This window comes from Cheilinus undulatus, linkage group 10 (assembly GCF_018320785.1).
Source record: "Cheilinus undulatus linkage group 10, ASM1832078v1, whole genome shotgun sequence".
In the NCBI taxonomy this organism is placed as follows: Eukaryota; Metazoa; Chordata; class Actinopteri; order Labriformes; family Labridae; genus Cheilinus; species Cheilinus undulatus.
Genome location: NC_054874.1, coordinates 3,343,009 through 3,364,300, shown reverse-complemented (window position 1 = coordinate 3,364,300; position 21,292 = coordinate 3,343,009).

Genomic DNA, 21,292 nt, shown 5'->3' with positions numbered 1-21,292 from the left:
TGGACTGTTGTGGTGAAGAGAAGACTGATCTTCGTTCCAACCCTCACCTATGGTCATGAGCTTTGGGTAATGACTGAAAGAATGAGATCACAGGTTGAATCAGATTTCTCTGGAAGGTCCGGGCTCATCCTTAGAGGCAGGGTGAGGAGTTCAGACTTTCAGGAAGATCTCGAAGTCTGCATTAAAAGAAGCCAGTTGAGGTGGTTCGGGCATCTGATCATGTCTCCTGAGGTCTTCCGGGCATGTCCAGCTGGGTGGAGACCCTCTCTGGAGGGATTGTATCTCTTATCTGGCCTGGGAACGCCTGGAATCCCTCCCTGGAGGAAGTGGAAAATGTCACAAGGTAGAGGGACATCTGGGCTGACTTCCTGCGCCTGCTGCCACTCGACCTGAATAAGCAGAAGATGGATGGAGGACACAAAACTCCCATCGTCTTTCTCACTCTCTAACAGCACACTCAGTGGAAATAAAGACTGTTACTGCAGCTTTTCTGAGCACATTTACTCCATTTTCCAGTTTCTCTCTTTGAAAGCACACATTACAAACAACAGCTAAAAAGACATGCCAGGTTATATTGTGGCCTCTGTTATGTCCCCCTGTGGTGGAGCTTTATCCTGCTGTGACCCCTCAGAAAAACCTTCAATTACTCCACCAGAGAGCCAAAAACATCAGTGACAGCTCTGAGAGTGTTCCCTTCTCTTCAAATAAACCTCTTTGTTAAATTCCAGCCCTGAAATGCTCTTATTCAGACGCCGTTTCCCCTTTTCTCTTTGAGAGACGACTGCTGCTAAGGAATGTCTTCTATGGGTTTGAAAGGACAGTCTGACATCCTCTTGGTCTGTTGTTGAAAACACTAGCAGCTCCTTTCAAAGAGAGAGAGAAAGTGATTTTCTTTCATTTCTGGAGTAAATTGGCTTCTTCTGAGATCTAACTTTTCAGCCCACTCTTGTCTGTGGGTCTTCTTACCTTAGAGGAGACACAAAGGAAAGGGAACGAGCAGCAGGAGACAAACAAGGATGAAACAGAGGCAGAAAAACACTGAGATGCATTTAGATCAGTGTTGCTCAATAAAAGAGCCAAACTGCTGTGAAATACATTTAGAAGAGCCACAATCTAAGTGGTGAAAAGTGGCAAACATGGGTAGAAGTAGCAAAAAAATAAATAAATAAATAAATAAATAAAAGTTTAAGGTGGCAAAATTGGGTGAAAATGGGATAAATGGGGATTAAAAAGGTGGAAAAGGGTCAGAAAGTAGCAAAAATAGGTGAGAGGTGAAAAAAAATGAGTTGCAGGTGGCAACAAATTGTCAAAGTGGCAAAACTGGGCAAAAAAAATATGAAACAAGTGGTAATTAATGGTTAAAGGTTGCTTAAATGGGTGAAAAGTGACAAAGAATATTGGAAAAGGGCAAAAGAGGGATCAAAGTGGCAGAAATGGAGGAAAAATGGAGGAAAAGTGTTTTAAAAAAGTGGCAAAAATGAGCAAAGATTTTAGAAAACTAGTGGTATTTAATGTTAGAAGGTAGCTTAAATGGTCCAAAAATGGGCAAAAAAAAAGTTAAAGTGACTAAAAAGGGCAAAAAGCAGTCAAGAGTGGCAAAATAGGGCAAAAGAATATGAAATAAGTGGTTTTAGATGGCAAATGGTAGCTAAAATGGGTGAAAATGGCAAAAAATATGAAAATGGGTTTAAAAAAACTGGATAAAGTAGCAAAAAAAGGGCAAAAAAAATTAAAAAGTGGTATTTAATGGTACAAGGTGGCTTAAATGGAAAGCAATTGTGAGAAAAGGGGAAAAAATGGAAAAGAAATGGAGGGAAAAGTGGAAAAAATGGGCAAAAAGATCAGAAAACTAGTGGTATTTAATGGTTAAATTTTGCTTACATGGGCAAAAAGTGGCCAAAAAAAAAGTGAAAAAGGGCAAAAATGAGATAAAAGTGGCAAAAATTGATTCAAAGTGGCAAAAGAAAAAAGAAAAAAAAAAACAGCAAAAATTGCAAATAAGTGCAATGGAAATATACAGACAACAAATAAGGGCTGACAGTGAAAGCCTTCTGTGGGAAACCAAACTGATTATTGTTACTTGCAATGGATCATTTCTGAGGTCAAATTTTCCTTTTAAAGGTTTTCTGGGGGGGAAAAAAATTCAAATTAAGACACAAAAGAGCCACAAATCATCATAAAAGAGCCACACTGCTTCAGATGGTGAGAAAGGTTTGAAGAGGCAGTCTAATGTGAGCCCTTCATTTTATCTAACTGCACGTTTGGATGGATGATTTTATCTTAAAGCTTTTTAAAGATGCATGAGTGCCTAAAGCTTGTGCTGCAGTAGAACAAGTCCTGACCTTAGCCATGCATGTTTCCATTAAATCCTCATATTTTACTTTTTGGACTTCTCTGCAGCTTTTCTTGCATCTTTTATCAAACATCATAAAGGTCAAAGTGAAGACTTAGGATCAGGTTAAGCACAGAGAACCCTCTTGTCTGTAATTTGCTCTCTGAAGGAAAAAAAAAACTAAAAATACGAGAACCCCTTGCTGGGACGGGCCCTAACCATGAGTGGTACATTGAGAGTTCCTGACAGCTCCCTGTGCTGTAACACTGAGCTGATAACAGTCTGACTCCTCATACAGCCTCAGGATCAGAATGAACTCTGCATGAGCTGCTCTGATTCTCCTCCACGTGTGCTCACAGCACCAGCAGCTCGTGTTTAGGTCTCAAGGTGCAGAGGGAAGTGTGTTTTCATTAATTCATAAAATGTGAAACAGTTTTCTGTGTATTAAATCTCTGCAGAGACGCCTTACACTGAAGTCAAACTGACTTGGTATCAAAGACAGGCTGTAGGGAGGAGATCTCTGAGAATCTGACGCCTTCTCTGTCAGAGGACGGGAAACCAGAAGAGGGAAGGTTTCTCCCAGAAGATGTGAACACCAGGATCATTTTTAACTATTTATAAAGAGGCAGAAGAGAGAGAAGGTAGACCATGCTCTCTAAGAAATGTCTTTTTTTAAGGTTAATTTATATCCGTGGTTCTCAACTGGTCAGGCATCGTGACCCATCACCTCCTCCTTAAGAGAAATCACGACCCAAATTTAAAAAAAAAAACAAAAAACAACTCATTCTGTGTCCCATTATCAACTTTGTCCCTGAGCTAGATGAGGCTTTGTGGTTTGGTCCAGATGAGTTTTAGCCAACATGTCTCAGCTGCAGCCATTTAGAGACCTCTATTTCACAATGACAAACAATTCAGACTGGTATTATGTACTCTAGTCCACCAAAGACTTCGATTCAGGTTCTCATACATGAGCTGAAGTTATGAAATACAGCCTTCTTTGGATTATATTGTACACTTTAAGACTTCTGGAGGAGCACTGACAGAGATTGTCAGGAGTTAAATTTCTATGTAGATAATAAATGATGATAAAACAATAATGCAGAATGAGTGTAGAGCCATATTGTCCTCCTACAGTCCTGATAATGTCTGTTCTATTACCCCCTATGGCCCCATACAAACAGTGGCATTAAAGGCAGAGCTCAGTTTTAACACTATAGAGAAATCTCCTCACTAGAGACTGTAATATCACATTTTCCTGCTCAGGAACTCTACAGGGACGAATGCATGGAAATATGAAACCATACATTTGTGCTGCATGGTGCTTTAAATTGCTGAGTCATTTTATGGAGGCTATAAGAGACTGGATGTTGTCATAGAGGTGATGGCACCTTTGGGAGACATCAGACAGCCAGCAGAGAGTAGGAAAGGGTTCAGTCCTTATTCCAGTCCTCTACCCAGTTCTCTCAAACTAGATGTGAAACCTTTGCTGCTAATTCTGCTTAAACTGATAATTATAAATAATGATGAATCTTCAGATAATTCTATTTAGTCAAAGATGTCAGGAAGTTCAGTCAAAACCTGAGATTTAATCTGAGGGTCTGTGGATGAACATGTGTAACAGTGAGAGTCTGACTGAGACCTTCTGACTGGAGCTTGTAGGTGGGAGCCTCAGAGGTGATCGGGACATGAAGAGGAACTGACCTCTTAAACAGGAGGTGGGAGGAGATGCAGAAAACGACAGAGGTAAAGAGAGCGAGAGATAAATGTAGAGAAGTGGAGCGATCAGGTGAGACATGTTAAAGAAGATTCAGTGATCGTGGAGCTGAGAGGAGGACAGAGTCCATCACCTCACTGACCCACATATTGAAGACAGCAGCTCTGTGTTAAGTGTTCACAGAGGATATTATACAATCACAGATGAATGCATGCACTCACACACACCAGTCTCTTTAAATCCCCCCTCCCCTCTCTGCTTCTTTCTCTCCTGAATGCAGATCAGCTGGGCTCTCCTGGGCAGAGACACTCAGAGCTATTAAAGGTGACATTAAGGTAAAAACACTCACACTTTCTTCTTTGATGTCACATGAGATCTGCAGAAAAACGTCTGCGATAAGTCACAGACGATGAACGCTACTGCATCGATTAATAAAACATGCTCCAGGCTGCATTAAAGGGATACTGCAGTATTTTTGAAGTTGGGCCATATGAGGTACCTAGCAGTAGTGGTAGCATTAGCCTCGAGTGATTTTAGTGTGCATTGCTCCTTTAAGAAAGACTCACTGGTTGTACCAGCCGGAAGCTATACAGTGTAACCGATGGGTACAGGTTCTAAGGTAACAAAAAACAATGTTGGCTCAAACGTACGCACTGTTGAAAACTTTTGAAGCATCTACTTCAAAAGTTTTCTCTGTGTTTCACAGCAATGCATACCTTGGTTACCGGTTACGTGCTCTTACATCTTTTACCTACTTTAGGAGCCTTTTGTCATTTTTTCCCCATCTTGCATCATGTTTTGGAACTTTTTCCAGTTTCATCCAATTTTTTTACCCATTTTTTATTTTTTTAACAACTATTTTAAAGTTTTTGCCCAGATTTGCAATTTTGTGGCCTTTTTTGCGATTTTCTTTCATTTTCTTCCATTTATTGACCATGTTGCCACTTCTCTTTGCAGCCGTACCACATTTTTACCACTTTACCACTCCTTGGCCATTTCTGCAATTTCTTTTAAAACTTTTGCCCATATTTTCAACTTTTTGTAGATTAATGCCACTATTTGCAGCTTTTTAACTAATTTTGCCCATTTTGCACCATGTTTTTTGAAACTTTGTTGCCATTTTATCCCATTTGTGCCCCTTTTTTACTCATTTATTCCACTTCTGTTTTTTTTAACTGCCTTGTACCTAAATATGTTTTTGTTTTTTCTACCCGTTTTTGTTTTTGTTTTTTTTGGCCATTTTCTTTCACGTTTTGCTAATTTCAGCAACATTTTTACATCTTTTGCCAGCATAAGCTGTCTTTTTGCTCAGTTTTGTGCCGCTTGCACTCACCCATTCTTGCACTTTTTTAAATTTATTGACCATTTTGCCACTTCTCTTTGCATCCTTATCACATTTTTGCCACTTTGTTGCCCTTTCTTGCCCATTTCTGCAACTGCTCTTCAAAAACTTTTTTGCCCATTTTTGCCACTTTAAACCCATTTATGACATTTTTTTCTATCTTAATCCATTCTCACTTTTCATTCATTTTTTTCTCTTTTCACAATTATTCTATTCCTTTCAAAAAAAAAAAAAGGCGGTGTTAGTTTCTTCTACTTTAATTTCTGGCATCCTGACATCTGTGCACATTACTGCCTCATTATGAAGTCTAAACTAAATGAAGAAAGTAAAGTCAGTGTGCCCATCCACATTGTTAACATCATGATAAAAACATGATGAGTTTCATCAAACTGCTCCATACAAAATCAACCAGGCTAAATACAACGCGGCCTCCTAATCAGTAGGTCTACAAAGAATGTGACAAAACTGAGCACAGAGTAATTTGAGCACAGAAAGTTTAGAAAATCATTGAGTTTAAGTTATAAGTTATAGTTTTTCTACTTTAAAACTGACTTTGAACCTTAAGAAAACAGAATCTCTCTCAGGAGTAGTTTTTTCACTTCAATCACCTGATTTTTCGCGAGGTTGGCTGAGGTTCTTCAAGAATTTAGTAAACATCTTTATTATTCATGTCCTGTGTCGAACCACCACAGTCCACAGCAGTTGAAACACAAACAGCCCACCTTAAGCTCCTCTAACGTCTCACACATCAGGGCTGAGGTTTGATCACAGAGAGGCAAACAGCCTGAAAGTTTTATGCTCCTCTGGTCAGAGGAGAAGAACAGAGAACAGAGAAAGTGAAAGTTTTTATCAGATAGAGCTGACAAGAGGTGGAGTAAGGTCATTTATTCAAGGATTCTACCTTCAGCGATGCTCTGTGTTATAAAACCTTCAATTTCTCCTCAGCAAAATGAAATGTGGTCATCATAAAACCACGTTTAAGCATGCATAGTCTCTGCAGCCCTACATGGGAACAGCTGCATAATGGAATTTAGCAAGTTTGGGGTCAAAAATGGGCACAAAAACAATGTTGACTCAGTTGTACACTAAATATCAAAAATAAGTATTTTGTTTTTCATGCAAAAAGCCTCTGTGTTTGGAATTATTTTGCAAGGCAATCTTCAGCTACGTGCTCCTCTGCCTTAGCGTTGTCCTCTCCTCATCAGCTGTTTGAGGGTGTGTTCACACCAGAGCTGTTTGGTCCGCTTTAACTGAACTCTGGTCTGTTTTCCCGGATGGTCCGGTTCGTTTCGAGTGGTGTGAACGCTCACACGAACTGAACTTGCGGACCAAACAAGCGGACTCTGGACCGCTTGAAACAGGGGTCTCGGTCCACTCCCTAACGAACCCTGGTGCGGTTCGTCGGAGGTTTGAACGCAAAGCAGACCAACTTGTGAACCAAAGGCAGGATGAGGCATAAACCGTAATGATATACGGATTTGTATGTGATTTAATACGCTCAAATACATGTCGGTACCTCCCTTGGTGTCTAGGTATCCATGGCAATGCGTTGTAGTCCATGCTGATTTATTCGTCTCGTGTAAAGGACGACATGCTGGACAGCTCACCACCTTGCCGGCTGCTCATAATGCCGAAATGCAAGAGCAGAAACCACAAAAAAGCGTAAATTCTGTGTTTTTCATTGTTTATGTGGAATAAAAGACCAGCGGAAGGAGTTTCATCTTCTTCTATGCCTTCTTTTCTTCTTTGTCGCCGTTTGTTTGTGGCGACAGCGCCCCTAGCGGGCAGAGGTTGTTGGTGTTCAGACGGTTTGGTCCGCTTGACCAAAAAGAGCAGTGTGAATGCAAACCAAACCAAAGGAAAGTACAACAATGTTGCCATTTCTGTTCCAAAACGGGCCGAGTCCCCGGACTATCAGGTGTGAACACGACCTAAGTCTGTGGGCTTTTCGGGTGACTGTAAACGATACTTTTTGTAAAAGGGTCCCAGCGTGCATGAATCTGTAAACGACTACTGTTTCGTCTTTGTGTGGATGGCTATCTGCATCATTCTTGAAACGATTACATCACACATAGCATATCTCCCTTAAGGCGCCTGCGTGCATCCGACCAAAACATAAATGGCGGACTACGGGGTTGTGTTCGTGCTGCAGAAGCTACTGAGCTTGTTATGGCTTTTACAGCTAAATCTGATGCTCCTTTACCACCACTGCAAAACGCATACACCATATGTTCTTAAATCCAATGCGGAGAACAAACTGAAGGACAACTAGAAGAAAGTTTGTGTCAGTTTTCTGTGATCTTCTTCTTCTTCTCCTTTGGTACATTTCTGTGGCATCGTTACAGCGCCACGTACAGGCGTGGCATATGCACCACAGCGTTTTCAGTCGTTTAAGTGGTTCCTAAAATGACTATGTCTTTATGGAAAACTTTTTCAAAACAAAACGGCAATATATCATTTTAGTCTCCGTGTGGACGGAGCCTTAGACTAGAGTGGCCCTTTACTGTGGAAACAAAGGGATACTAGAAAGGATCACCTTCTACAGATGGAGATTCAGCACGGCAAAAGAGAGAGAGAAAGTTTAATGGAGACCTGGTGGGATCCCAGATAACATGATGGTTCAGTTTGGAAACTGTGAGCCCAGAAACATGGAGAGCGTGGAACTTCATAGTGCTTCGTCAGGACATTTTTAATCCAGGATAGCAGCTCACAGGTGCTGCAGCCTGCATCACACCCCATCCGGAGTTCCCATGTTTTACTGATCTGCTTCAACTTCCTGAAGATGAATGGAAATTTAACATCTTCTGATGGCTGATAATCAGAAAAGCTAGAGTTGATATGATATGTTTACTTTATAAAAACAACATGTCAGCTGTCGAAGAGGACGACTGAGGAGAAATAACTAGATTTTGTTTGTTGACGTTCCTCCAAACACAGAGGCTTCCTATCTGAAAAATGAAACACAGTTGAGCCAGCATAGATTTTTGGCCTTCACTGACAGTCAAAACTATGGGGATTGTGCTGATATTCTGAATGGAGGAACAGTTATCAGAACATTTTAAATTCTATCTTTATTATCAAACTGACAACCTGCTATGTTAGAACACAACTGACCATCAGTAATTCCCCCCGTTGTCAAATGCTGCTCCTGTTTGTGTCAGTGTGTCCTGTTCTCTCTTACTTTTGGTCTTTAAACCCGGCTCCATCAGAGCCAGCAAAACATCACATCAGATGGAAGCGGTCTCCATGGTAACGTCCCAGCTTCAGCTGCCTCCAGCTGCCTGATCTCAGGTCAGCAGTGAATCCTTGGACAGACATGCTCTGACTGCTCAGGGCTCAGTTCCTCCATGTTTCCTCTACATCTGCACACGTCTGTGTCGCTACTCTGACAGGATTATTGTAGCAGAGAAAATGAAGACCAACAGATAAACAGACAGCCAGCAAACATTCATCTACATGTGTAAACAAGCAGAGAGAAGTTAAATCTATGTGCTCTGCTGTGTTTACAGTTCAAATGTTGATTTTAGGTGAGTGGAGTTTATATTCAGAGTCAGAGATAATCTGATTAGGAGCATGGCAGACTCTCTTAAATGAAGACCCTGTGGGTTTGTGTAAAGATTATCTCTGTTTTTCTTAATCCAGTTTCAAAGATTAAAGTTCACTGATGTGCCAACATGATAATTTAAAACAAGACAAAGCACAAACTCTCTGTTAAAGTGCAGAAATAAAAATGTCTCTAAATGTGCAGGGAGGAGCAGATTCAGTGTTTTGATGTTTTTCTTGTTGATTCAGATAAAATCAAAACAGTGTTTTGTGATTTGTCTCTAGTTGAGCAGATATTCAGCCTAAAACAAAGACAGAAGATTTAGCAAGTAAATGAAATTAAAATGTCAACCTAAATGTCGTGTTTTGGTCAAAGTCCATCATCAAATCAAAGACTGAGGGTTTTGGGACTGACTCAGCAATCAAACAGCCTGACAATCAAACAGAGAGAGCCAGATCTCTGGAGGATATTTTTACTGCAACAGTGTTAAAGCTTCAGATGAGTCAGACAATTCTCACAAACATTTCATAAGGTCTTAGACTTGTCCCGGTCTCAGACAGAGAGGACTGTATTAGAACAACAGCCAAGACCACATGGGAAATATATCACTTACTATTTATGAGGAGCAGGTTTAGATGTTTTTATTAGAATTTAGTGATGCTTGGGCTTGGATTAGAGGGGGAATGCAGTACCACAGTTGGTCCTTTCAATTTAAAGGAGGAAGCAGAGGTGGTCTATGAGTCTAATCAGGATGCCTCATCCTTAGGACCTGGAGGAGACAGCACTGTGGACCCGGAGATCACTGTTGAGGTTTGATATCTCATAAAGGCTGGGAAAATCTCAGGAATCCACCTGGAGGAGCTGAGAATGTAGACCCAGACGTATGTTGTGACTTAATGGTTTAGTTTGCTACAAATGCAACCTGAACTCAAGCTGAGCCATGTATGTATATATGAATGTTCGGATGGATGAATGAATGGATGAATGGATGGACGATTGGTTGGTAACATGGATGGATGGATGGATGGATGGATGGATGGATGGACAAATGGTTGGTAACACGGATGGATGAATGGATGGATGGACAGATGGATGAATGGATGAGTGGTTGGTAACATGGATGGATGGATGGATGGATGGATGATGGATGGATGGATGATGGATGAACGATTGGTTGGTAACATGGATGGATGGATGGATAGCTGCTAGATTGGTTGGCTACATGGCTGGATGGATGCTTGATTCGTTAGTTACATAGATTTATGGATGATTGGATGGAAGGTTGCTAGGATCGATGGATGGTTACATGGATAGATGGATGGATGGATGGATAGATGGATGGACGATTGGTTGGTAACATGGATGGATGGATGGGTGGATGGATGGTTACATGGATAGATGGGTGGTTACATGGATGGATGGATACTTGGTTGGTTGGTTGAATGGATGGATTGATAACTGATTGCTATAAATGTCCAGAAAAATCAAACTATTTTACTACATGGAGCTTTAAATGCCCTCCTGTGTTTTACAGTGTGTTCTTTTATGTCCAATAAGAGCCTGAGCATGTGCAGAGAGCAGCCACATAGACATGATATGTGATGTTATTATTCCCCGTCTCTCTGCTCCAGCTTTTTCAGCTCTAGACAACAATGGTGCTTCAGTGTGAGAGCCATGTTTTTCTGTTTCAACTCTAACGGTGTGATGGCCCACAGTTTGAGTGGTTTCAGTGTAAAATAAAGAAGGAACTCCTCTGAGACCCAGAGATCATGAAAAGTGCCCTGAAACAGAAACATCAGAGACACCTTCAGGTTCTCTGACCGCCCACACACCGACCAGTCTCTCTGTGTTTATCTCTGATCTCTCTCACTGTGAAAACATGAACTTATACATGTCGTCCTCTGCGAGTTTACATGCCACTGCTCTGAAATGTACACTATATCCTCTCTCTGCTCTATTCTGACTATTAAATCCTTCCTGTAGGTCAGTGGAACAGAGACTGCCACTGTGAGGCATGCTGGGTAATATGGAGAATATTTTCTGATGAGCAAAAACCTCCACATCTGCATGTTTACATCCCTCCTAATCTCCAGCAGATATCAGTATGAAACCTAAGTGTATGAAAGAGGAAAAGTTACTTCCTGATATATCTCCCTTAGTCGCATCAGCAGCTGCGCTATCCCTCTATCCAATCACCTTTCTAATCAGAGTCCAAGCCAGCCTATCAGTGCTCTTATTGCTTCAAATGGAAACGTCTATTTCTAAGATGCCCCTGCTGTGCTGCATTGCTGCGAGTTAACAGAATCTCTTTTTGTACCATAAATATAGATTAAAAGTCATTAATTAGATATACTACTTGGTACTCCTTGGTCCTGAATGGTTTACTGTTCTTGGTTTGAAATCTGGTGATAACCATATCAAGAAGGATGGAGCTGAAAAATTTAAACAGCTTTTATTAGGCTACTCCTTCTAGGAAATCATCCACATGCCTTGAGGCGTAACAAAAGCACCCAGTACTTTTCAAGGATTGAAGGGAAAATACGTGGGCGATATGAAGAAGTTCTTGTCTTTATCAACTATTTATCAAGGCAGCAAACCATGGAAGATCGCTAGAATGAGGTACAGGAGAAGCAGAACAACTGGCAACATAAGTCAGTGGGGTTAACTACACAGACAGTCAGGGCCCAATGAGACACAGGTGTGGATAATCAGGGGGGGAATGAGGAGCAGGACCTGCAAGACAGAAGCTGCAGCCAAATTCTCTTAAGTTGCATTCATTCCTCTCTCGCTTCAGTCTTGAGTCCCAAAGATAAGAACCTGTTTATTTATTTCCATCTTTGTGTCTAAGGAGCTTTTGTTGTGATTCAGTGTACTGCCAAAGTGATCGATCATTTGCATCAATTAGTCCGAACATGTGACAGGCCTGAGCCTAAAACAGAAATTATTAACCTTTGGATCCTACTATGCCAATATTGAGTACATTCATAATTTTTATCATCATTATTTTGAGTTGATAGTCACATTTTTATAGATTGAGGCATCATATTTGTCCAAAATTATTATTTTTCTTCCATTAAAAAAAAAAAAAGTGCTGCCCATAGAACTCTATTGATGCCAAATAGCTCCATACATCCTTGTTCATCCAAATCTGGACAATAGACTTCCATTAAAAACACATTTTTTGACTGTGTGTCTATGGCACCAAAACAACATACAGCAACCTTTTCTATGCAGTCACTCGATCACCAGGGCTCTAAATTTCACCATTCCACAGTGATCCAGCAGACAGTGCCAGCGCACCATTTTAACCCCTTCAGCAATGTGCATGCAGGACTCCTTCCATGGACTCAGAGTGATTGAAGAGCTATTTCATCCTCTAAACATCATCAGAATTAAATGAAATGATTCGTGCCACTAGATATGGATGTTTGAGAGTAGGCTACATGTGTAAGGAAAAGTTTGTGTGCTCGGGTGCGAATCTGCGCCTATGTTTACAACCGGACATGCCGTAAGTGGAGTGTTTACAGTCGAAAATGCTACTTTCGGGTTCTGCAGTCTGGGACTAAGAAAGGGGGACATTTGGACAGTTTCAACTTTGCCCTCATTTCATAGCAAGTGGATGGACATGCATGAGGATGCACAGGTCCTGTCAACCAATAGGTAAGAATATATGATATCTCTAATATGCAGTAAGTTTATATATGCGCGTAATGAGCGTAATCATGGTCACATTTTGGTTAGAGCTGGAAATGCGTTCGTGATTCATATCCTACATATTTCCTCTGATTTTTTTATGCCTGTACATAAAATAAACCTAACATGAACAAATGCATTCACTCGCATATGATTTGGTAGAGGAGGAGGCTCGAGAAAAGGATGGTAAAACTGGCGTGTTTTACGCACTGATAGACTCATCTGTTTATCATGGACGCTATCTCACTGAATCCATGTCATAGGCATAGTGTACAATAACTGGCATAGAAAGGGTGTAACATTGATTTTCTTTTTTTTTTTTTTAGTGGTCAGGGTTGAAGTTGTTGAAAAGATTTGAGTGAGTGAAAGTTTAAAAAAAATGAAAAAAGAGTGTTTTATTATAAGTTTTCTGTGTGTCAAGAATATGGACAAACAAGGACAGATGGAGCTAAAATATGGCATTTGGCACTACAAAAAAAATTCAATGCATCATAATAAATTTTACTACTCATCATTGACATGGCCCAGACTGTATTTATTTTTAAAAAGTTTTTTTATCTAGATCATTTTGTAAGGGAAATATGGTGTTTTTGTGTTTTTTACCATAAAAATTTACAGTGACATGGTGTACAATAACTGGCATAAAAAGGGTGTAACATTTTTTTTTCTTCTAGTGGTCAGGGTTGAAGTTGTTGAAGAGATATGAAGCAGTGAAGTGAAAAAAAAAAAGTTGAAAAATGATTATTTCATTAACACTTATCTGCATGTCTGATTTCTGGACATACTGGCCTCAACCAAGCTTAAAATTACAAGGAAGCGAGGGTTAAACCAGTCCTTTCTTCACCAATAAGCCATGGATATTCTTTAACTTTTCTTTGTCATTCTCCTCTCACATTAATAAGGAAATCTGCTGTTCTCTTATTCTGATGACTGATGTGATTGGCAGAATATCACAAAAATACTGCTACAGTCTGTCCCATGTCTCTCTGCCTCCTGCAGGTGCATTAAAAATAAAAAACACCCTAGAAATAAGAAAACTCTCTTACAGAATGACTAATGACTTGTCAGAAATATGGAAATAAATCAAATTAAGGAATTATTCTTGCTCTGATAATGAAATGATTTTCCTGCTGAAGGAGCTCTTAATCAGCGTGCCTCATATTATTTCTGCTATATCAGTAGACACCAGTAATGTTTATTATTGAAAAATCTGTATTTATGCAGCACTTATCATCCAAAAGCAGAACTGACAAAGTGCTTTACCATCTGTTGGTGCTGCTGCATTAACTGACAGTTAGAGGGAAGTGTGAGATGTCAGGAACAACTTGTTTTTCTAACAGCAGTTATGCAGAAAATCAATATGAATTTGTCTTTTTTTTGTTGAAAGGCCTGCCAGACATTTTGCTTGTCAGAAAACTAATGCCTGTAACGGTTCAAACTTGTATTATAGCAGCAGAAAATACTGTAGTTTGTGGCTGGCATCCAGCTCTGCTTCCCTGAAGATTGACCTCCCTGACACCCAAAAGTGACCAGCCTTATCATTATAGCAAAGAAATGCCCATGAATGAGACTGATATTAAACTTCTCATCATCATCTAAAGAAAACATCATTTTTCCAACAGTTTTCATTCAAACACAGCGTATAACTTATTCACACATCTCAGATATGTGTCCAGACTGTCTCAGAGGTTGAGGAGGTCCAGAGCTAACAGACAGTAAAAATGAGCTTCAGTCTCTCAGAGTGGACTGGATCTTTGGATTATGGATGGAGTTCAGTAAAGGTCAGCTTTACCGCAGCACGCCTCCTTTCAGCTCCTGTTTAAGTGCAGCAGAACAGAGAGCGTGGACACACAGTCATAACTCAGAGAGCACTCAGCAGTCAGCTCAGACTGACCTCACATCTCCTCTGCTTACAGGGTCCAGGGGAAACCCAGACCGTGATGGATGGAGAGGAGTCGGAGAAAATGAACATGTAGGAGTACTTCAGACTGAATGACTTCAGTCTGTCTGACAAAGTGTCTCTGTTCATGAAGGTGGAGAATACTGAGATCTGCACAGACAGAAGTACCTCACTGTTTTATGATGAGATTATCTAACAGATCTGTTCTGAAGGTAGATTAGAGAGGGATAGTAGAGGTGTGGGTTGTATTATAAAGTTCTCACTGTCCTCTTATTGTTGATGTAACTGTTATAACAGCTGATAGTGGTGTGGATGTTTTCCTGTAGGTTCTCAGTGGTGTTTGTTATCAGGGCTTCAGCTGGGATTTTTACTAATGGTGCATCTCTAATAACAAGACTAGGTAAAAACCTAGTATATGGCTGACTGCAACTATCTGGGATGCCTGTGGAAACGCCTGACTGAAATGTGTGTTCTGGCAGAGTGATGCTGTCATGATTGTTAGTAGTTTATTATTTTTGTAACATGTAACTTGGCCTGTTGAGATGTTTTTGATTGAAATAGCTTTTGATTTCAGTAGATTTGACCTCCTAATGCTGCAAATTCAACAAATAACCATTTTCAGTTTTTTACAACCTATAAAATCTTTTAAAACTATGTTTTGCGTAATTATGTGGAACAGCGAATTTTGAGGTTTTTATTTTTAAGAAAATAACGGTTTTCATTATGAAGTTTGTTTAAAAAAAACGTGAATTATGCTCTAATGGCTGATGACTTGAAAAATATTCTGACTTTCATCTGGATTTATATTTAGGAACATAAGAGAAAAATGTCATTTGCTTAATAATGTGGAAAGCGGTGTATGTATGAGCCACACATACATGATGTTATGATGATGATGATCCTAGTTAACACAGTGGAGGCAGCCATTAGTGGCAGCATTCAGTCCAAGCAAACGCGACTCTGTATTACGAACAGACATACTCAGGCACAGACATTGCCATGTGTAGGGCTGACCAGAAACCCCTCATTAGCAGTAATTCAACACTTTGTTAGAGTGCATCAACAGCCAGCTCAGCTGTGATGCATTCACTGCACTTTTAAGTCTGAAACTGTAAAATAAACCACAAAGTAAATCAAAACATTTCCAATTCATTAACTACAATAAAACACATTTTAACAGCAGACACATTTCAGTCCATTAATAAACATGAGAACCTTGCTTTTGGTTAGAATTAGAGCTGTTTATGCGTCATGGAGAGGAGAGAAACACCACCAGGTTTATGTTTTTGTTCAAATAACTCATCCATTGTGTTTCTATTCTTTTATTTGAGTTTCCAGGGTAAATTAGCCTCCTCTGAGTCACTCTGTTCAGCAGCAGAAGTCTGTTCAGCTCAGTTATGAGGCAAACTCTAAAATAGTAGACCTTACAGGGATGAGGACAAAGCTTGACTTAAAGCATGCTTATATACGTGTACATATGTCTTACAGTCAGCCATACTCTGTAAACACCCTGAGCTCTAGACTTAGTTCAAGGACAATGATGTCTAACCACCTCTACAGGAGTCCCAAAGGGACAAAAACAACCACAGTCATCATCCTGTGGACACTTTAGTCATTCTTAAACATGAACTAGAGCAGTAAAATGATCTAAGAGTAATTTCTTCATGATAAGAGCCTGGAGGAGTGGATGCAGAGGAGTGGAGGATCCACAAACACTGACACATCAGGAGCTGCCTGCTAACATGATACAACTGACGCTCATCGCTCCCCGCCTTGCTCAAGGGCACTCTGAGGGCATGAGAGGAGGAGGAATCATTGTTACTCATCTTTCCTCCTACACAGTCTATGAATTCAAGCCAACCACTGGAGAGCAGCTGTTTCTTCACCTCTGAACATGTAGGCAGCTTTACCTCTACTGGAATCATGTCAGCTATTATTAACAGAGGAAGGATTTCATGAGCAGTGGGGTAGAAAGTCCCCCATCAGAATATTTACTACAGCACAAGAAACGTTAAATTGACAGTGTGATCTGTGTGGCAGCATGTTTTTTGGCGTCTCTCTACGTCAAGCTTATCGTCTGTCCTCTTGCTGATAAACCCAGAGAATGGACCCTGACAAACCCAGAGAATGGACCCTGATAAACCAGAAAATGGACCCCAATAAACCAGAGAAAAGGCCCCTGATAAACCCAGAGAATGGACTCTGATAAACCCAGAGAATGGACCCTGATGAACCAGAGAATGGACCCTGATGAACCAGAGAATGGACCCTGATGAACCAGAGAATGGACCCTGTTAAACCAGAGAATGGACCCTGATAAACCCAGAGAATGGACCCTGATAAACCAGAGAATGGACCCTGATAAACCCAGAGAATGGACCCTGATAAACCCAGAGAATGGACCCTGATAAATCCAGAGAATGGATCCTGATAAACCAGAGAATGGACCCTGATAAACCAGAGAATGGACCCTGATAAACCCAGAGAATGGACCCTGATAAACCCAGAGAAAGGACCCTGATAAACCCAGAGAATGGACCCTGATAAACCAGAGAATGGACCCTGATAAATCCAGAGAATGGACCCTGATAAACCAGAGAAAAGGCCCCTGATAAACCAGAGAATGGACCCTGATAAACCAGAGAAAAGGCCCCTGATAAACCCAGAGAATGGACCCTGATAAACCCAGAGAATGGCCCCTGATAAACCCAGAGAATGGACCCTGATAAATCCAGAGAATGGACCCTGATAAATCCAGAGAATGGACCCTGATAAATCCAGAGAATGGACCCTGATAAACCAGAGAATGGACCCTGATGAACCAGAGAATGGACCCTGATAAACCAGAGAAAAGGCCCCTGATAAACCCAGAGAATGGACCCTGATAAACCAGAGAATGGACCCTGATAAACCAGAGAAAAGGCCCCTGATAAACCCAGAGAATGGACCCTGATAAACCCAGAGAATGGAGCCTGATGAACCAGAGAATGGATCCTGATAAACCAGAGAAAAGGCCCCTGATAAACCCAGAGAATGGACCCTGATAAACCAGAGAATGGACCCTGATAAACCAGAGAAAAGGCCCCTGATAAACCCAGAGAATGGACCCTGATAAACCCAGAGAATGGAGCCTGATGAACCAGAGAATGGATCCTGATAAACCAGAGAAAAGGCCCCTGATAAACCCAGAGAATGGGCCCTGATAAACCAGAGAAAAGGCCCCTGATAAACCCAGAGAATGGCCCCTGATAAACCCAGAGAATGGAGCCTGATGAACCAGAGAATGGATCCTGATAAACCAGAGAAAAGGCCCCTGATAAACCCAGAGAATGGCCCCTGATAAACCCAGAGAATGGAGCCTGATGAACCAGAGAATGGGCCCTGATAAACCAGAGAATGGACCCTGATAATCCCAGAGAATGGACCCTGATAAATCCAGAGAATGGACCCTGATAAATCCAGAGAATGGACCCTGATAAACCAGAGAATGGACCCTGATAAACCAGAGAATGGACCCTGATAAACCAGAGAAAAGGCCCCTGATAAACCCAGAGAATGGACCCTGATAAACCAGAGAATGGACCCTGATAAACCAGAGATTGGACCCTGATAAACCAGAGAATGGACCCTGATAAACCCAGAGAATGGACCCTGATAAACCCAAGAATGGACCCTGATAAACCCAGAGAATGGACCCTGATAAACCAGAGAATGGACCCTGATAAACCCAGAGAATGGACCCTGATAAACCAGAGAATGGACCCTGATAAACCAGAGAAAAGGCCCCTGATAAACCAGAGAAAAGGCCCCTGATAACCCAGAGAATGGCCCCTGATAAACCCAGAGAATGGACCCTGATAAACCCAGAGAATGGGCCCCTTATATACTGTGTCACCCTATGGGTTCTAATGTTGAAACTATTTATTTGTGCAACTTTTTAACTGCTTTTCCAACCCAATTTTGCCCCGGTTTTTTGACTTTTAATCACTGTTGCAACAAATCGCACCAATGTTTGCTTCTTTTTACTATTTTTTGCCACTTTTCACCACTTTTGCCACTTATAATCCTGTTTTCACTACTTTTCACATCAATTTTTAAAACATTTAAGACATTTCTGCCACATTTTCTTGTTTTGTCACTTTTAAAGCCTCCCCACCTCTGTCCTGTTGCCTCTGTTGATCCATTATTGCCACTTTTTACACTGATATTTGCCAATTTTAACCACAGTGGCGAGCTCAGACACCAAATGAAGCTACGCAAACTGAAGGGTGGTCGGGCTTCTTGAAGAGCTGGGCTGATTGTTGTTGTCCTCTAATTGGCTGATTGGCTGCAGCTGCACACTGATCAGCACCACCTTGCAGCAGCAGCACAGGTGGAAGGAATCAACCTAAGGGGGCCACAATCAGCAACACCCAAACACATACTCCAAAAGAAAAGTCAGTAACACAATGAGAGGGGATATGGCTGTGGCCGTAACACCCCTCCCCTTAAAACACAAACCCACAGGTTTGTTACAATTTCTAATGTAAGCACAGACTAACTAAATAACATGAAACACTGAATTTCAGAACTGGGGGTGGGGGGGGTGGCGATACAAAACTACACATAAGTAGTTCACACAAAACTAAACAGTCTACATTTTTCACCCAATGTTTTGGCAAAAATCCAAAAGGTATGGCGAATATTGAAGGAATCCTTGATGAGTTGGTGGGATTGGAGTCCTGCAATTGCAGTCCTACGATGCTGTGGTGGATTCATCCCATGGCATGTTGTATGCTGGCACACAGATGTCGGTCTCTCCTTGAGCAGTAGTGGTAACTGCAGGTTGATCACTTTCAGGCTTTAAGCTGCCTGTTTTGGCAGACACTAGCTCAGATAGGAGGACCTTCAGGGCACACTTGCCCATGCTTGAGATGCCGTCTATGATTGGTTCAAACGGCACTCGCCGTCTTCCACAAGCACTTCCTGCTGCAGGTCGGCTATCTCGGCCATTTCTGCTCCAATGTAAAATTCACGGTAAAGCCCAAGAAGCTGTTGCTGCTCTTCCTCTAGAGGAGAGCCTAATGTAACATCGTAACATAACCCATTACTGCTACTTGTGAAGTTCCCTGTTTCATATATTCTGCCAATTTGTGCCATTTTTAACCCATTTTTATTCTGTTTGAAGGAAAAGAGATTTTACATTTGTAATATGGCTATATTCTACGGCACAAACAAATTAAAAAAAGACATTATTTACTTTGATGAGAGTCTCAGACACCTTTATTTTTATGTCTCTAGCTGGGTTTCCATTACAGTTTTTCACAAAATAAAAGTGATATTTCTTAAATTTCAATTAAGTACAATCGCATTTTGAATATGTTTCCACTGAAGGGAGTTTTGGGCACAGGCCTTGCAATTCTCGTAAAACCTCATCTCGTGTGAATCCGCTGCAGGGAAGCTTGACACTCAAAATCTGTTGCGTGTTGGTACGGTTTTGGTTACGTCTACGGTGGCTGCCTTGGTAATTTTGGACAAAAGACGAAGGCAACGGATGATAGTTCAGAGGTAAAGACCGTATGCATGGCAAAAGCCACGTATAAGGGTAGAAGTATGATGTTAAGAAAAGTCTTGCCTCGTCTTCTGCCCTACATATTGCCCCATGTTGTCTCAGAGTGACTGGTCATGTGACGCATTATGTCACGTCCCGTGACTTACAAATATGGAAAAAGTGTTTCCATTACACTTTTGCGATATATTTCTATATCGAAACACCTGAAAAACCTCCTCATGAAAGCGTTAAAAACTTTTCAGCTGTATTTTAGGGTTTTTTCAAAATTCCATTACCAGTTTTTTATTGCGCTATTTAGATTTTGTGCATTTCCAAGTGTAATGGAAACCCAGCAAGAGGCATGCTTCATGAAGAGATCTGAACTTCCACTGGCATTAATACTGAGCTGCAGTTTTAGAGGAAGAAGAGGAGATGTCTGTAAATTATTCAGCTGTCATTAAATTCCCTTAAAACTTTACTTATCTTTACTTGGAAAATAGAAAATAAGACCTGAAGACATTTTTCATTCCATGACTTAGAAATTAAATGAGTGTTATTGTGATGACATTTCAGCCTCAAACACTTCACACTGCCTGCCCACAGCCAATTAAAATGATTATTTCTGAGCCAGTTTTACATCTTGTAGAAAGATTTTTCCTTCAGCTTGCTCATTGATATTCTTTTTTAAAATGGTACAACAGCCTGTGCTCAGACCCGCTCTTTACTAGGCGATGTCTGATAACACATTAATCGTCACAGTTGTGCTAATGCTCCTGAGGAAAACTGCACAGACCTGCTAACTGCTTCACATCCTGCTGAGTGTGGCACAGAGGAGAGATGATGCAGAACAAAGGATTAAAACACAGCCGTGATTATTTTAACACTGCTTTACTACACTACAGTCAGTGTGACGACTCTCACACATATATCAACAGCCTGCCTCCTGAGCTGCTGGCAGAAAGATCCTGAATTGGACCAGAAAACAGGTCACAAACTGGCCTACTTTGGAATGAGTCTACAAATAAAACTCTGACTACTATTTCTCACCCACTGGTGCCGTTATTGTTCCTGTGATCGGCCCACTCTTCACGTTCTTTTCTTCTTTTAACAAATCTGACGCCAGCTCAGAGCTACTCACAGAGCAGTAGTGAGTGTGTTTGTGAGAGAGGAGCTACTCTGAGCTACAGAGAAGAGGAAATGCATCAGTTTAATCAGATGGAATTAATGATTCAGATTT